Source organism: Cebus imitator, unplaced genomic scaffold (assembly GCF_001604975.1).
Source record: "Cebus imitator isolate Cc_AM_T3 unplaced genomic scaffold, Cebus_imitator-1.0 Scaffold427, whole genome shotgun sequence".
Taxonomy (NCBI): Eukaryota; Metazoa; Chordata; class Mammalia; order Primates; family Cebidae; genus Cebus; species Cebus imitator.
In genome coordinates, this window is record NW_016107742.1 from 577,405 (window position 1) to 580,076 (window position 2,672).

The 2,672-nt window shown below is 43.9% G+C and overlaps 1 protein-coding gene across 1 annotated transcript in view; it reads left to right on the plus strand.

Annotated features, from left to right (window-relative positions):
- The window catches only part of SEMA4A (semaphorin 4A), a 24,176-nt gene that overhangs the window by 12,228 nt on the left and 9,276 nt on the right, over nucleotides 1-2,672 (plus strand). The window lies entirely within an intron of this gene.

The following is a 2,672-nucleotide window of genomic DNA, read 5'->3' on the forward strand; positions in this document are numbered from 1 at the left end:
TGAAGCAGGAGAATCTCTTGAACCCTGAAGATGGAGGTTGCTGTGAGCCGAGATCATGCCATTACACTCCAGCCTGGGCAACACGAGTGAAACTCTAGCTAAAAAAAAAAAAAAAAAAAAAAAAAAACCCAGAGGCCAGGCATGGTAGCTCATGCCTATAATCCCAGGACTTTGGAAGGCTGAGATAGGAAGTTCACTTGAGGCTAGGAGTTTGAGACCAGCCTGGGCAACATTGTAAGACTCTATCTCTACCAAAAAAAAATTTACCTGGGCATGGTGGCATGTGCCTGTAGTCAGCTACTCAAGAGGCCGAGTTGGGAGGATCACTTGAGCCTGGGAGCTCAAGGCTGCAGTGAGCTGTGATCACGAGAATGTACTCCAGCCTGGGTGACCAAAGCAAGATGCTGTCTCTCAAAAAGTTTTAAAAATAAAAAAAAAAAAAAAAGAAAAATCAAGCCTGGGCAATATGGTAAGACCCCCACCTCTACAAAAGAAAACAAAATAAGAGCTGTTATATGCACATGATTTGAAGAATCAAATAGATCTACAGGGTTGTTCACAAAAAGCAGTCATATTTCCCATCCTCCCCTTCTCTCCAACCGTGTTCAACTCTTTTTAGCTGGTTATTTTCATATTTATCTCAAAATCTCTAAGTAATGTGCTTTTATTGCTACGTCTTGATGTTTCAGTTTCTGATAGTATCTGCTGACTTTCCATTCTAGAAGGTGAGGATTTAACTGCGTTCCTCAACCCCCACCTCCACCCAATGGTGTGCTAGAGCTGGGTTGCAGCAGCTAGCAAGAACTGTTATTGCATATCTTTTTCCAAATTCATGTTCAGTGATATGACATTGGTAACTTGAAATTAGCCATACTGGAAGTATACACCACAGAAATCAGCAAACAATGCAAATCGGGCTTTCTAACTCTCTTCCACAAAAGCTGACTTGGACCAACATACAGTAACTACAACCACCCCCAATCTCCCAACGTAGTTTTCTAGTAATTTTGGTTGGATCAATATTTATATTACGACTCTTCTAATTCACAGCTAGCTTTTTGCATAGTTTTGTTTTCCCTGGGGTTAGTAATTATCTTGACTTTTTGCTTGCTTTGTTTTCTAAGCTCCTATCTTTATTTATTTATTTATTTATTTATTATTATTTTTTGAGACGGAGTTTCACTCATGTTACCCAGGCTGGAGTGCAATGGCACGATCTCGGCTCACAGCAACCTCCGCCTCCTGGGTTCAGGCAATTCTCCTGCCTCAGCCTCCTGAGTAGCTGGGATTAAAGGCACACACCACCATGCCCAGCTTATGTTTTGTATTTTTAGTAGAGACGGGGTTTCACCATGTTGACCAGGATGGTCTCGATCTCTTGACCTCATGATCCACCCGCCTCAGCCTCCCAAAGTGCTGGGATTANGACCAGGATGGTCTCGATCTCTTGACCTCATGATCCACCCGCCTCAGCCTCCCAAAGTGCTGGGATTACAGGCTTGAGCCACCGCGCCCGGCCTTTATTTATTTATTTTTGAAAGAGAGTCTCACTCTGTCATCCAAGCTGGAATGCAATGGCGCAATCTTGGCTCACTACAAACTCCACCTCCTGGGTTCAAGTGATTCTCCTGCCTCAGCCTCCGGAGTATCTGGAATTATAGGTGTGCACTACCACACCCAGCTAATTTCTGTAATTTTAGTAGAGATGGGGTTTCACCATTTTGGCCAGGCTGGTCTTGAACTCCTGACCTCAAGTGATCTCCCACCTCGGCCTCCCAAAGTGCTGGGATTACACCGCTCCTGGCCTAAACTTTTATCTTTAATTCAACCCCAAACTCTTCCTAAATTATCTGCGTTTCTTCTGAAGACAGACCTATTAGTTTTTCTAACAGTTTCATCTTCCTGGAGAGCCTTCCTGCCTGCTCCAGTCTAGACTGGTGCCCTCTACTCCCCGAGCACAGATGCCATCCTGGAATCCCCCTTCCTCATCATCCTGGGGATTCCCTTTGCCTCTTTCCTGTGACAGACCTCGTGCTTCTTGCATCCCATGGCTTCCTCTTTTTTTTTCTCTTTTCTTTTTAAGTATCTTATTTAGTGGAGGTTATCCTTTGTAGATTCCTGGAAAAGGATATATGGCAGGTAAAAAATTTTAAGACCTTGAGTGTCTGAAAATGTATTCTACTTTCCCATTTGATAGTTTGGCTAGGTACACATAATTCTAGAATAGATATACGTTACTTTCAAACTTTGAAGGCCTTGCTGTATTATCCTCTAGGTTCCAGAGCTGCTGTTGAGAAGTCCAAAGTTATTCTGATCCCTAGCCCTCTGAATGTACCTGTTTTTATTTCACTGGAATCTTTTTTTTTTTAAGATGGGGTTTCACCATGTTGGTCAGGCTGGTCTCGAACTCCCAACCTCAGGTGATCCGCCCGCCTCGGCCTCCCAAAGTGCTGGGATTACAGGCATGAGCCCCCGCACCCGGATTTTTTTTTTTTTTTAAATACTGCTCCATGTGGAGCAGGGCTACCCTGTAGGCAGTGTGCCCAGGAGCCCACACTGGAATCTTCTGGTACTTTTTCTTTGTCCTTGTGTTCTGAAATTTCATGGTGTTGTGTTTGATGGAACCCTATTCATTTTTTGTGCTGGTTGCTCAATGGGCCACTTCAGCCTGG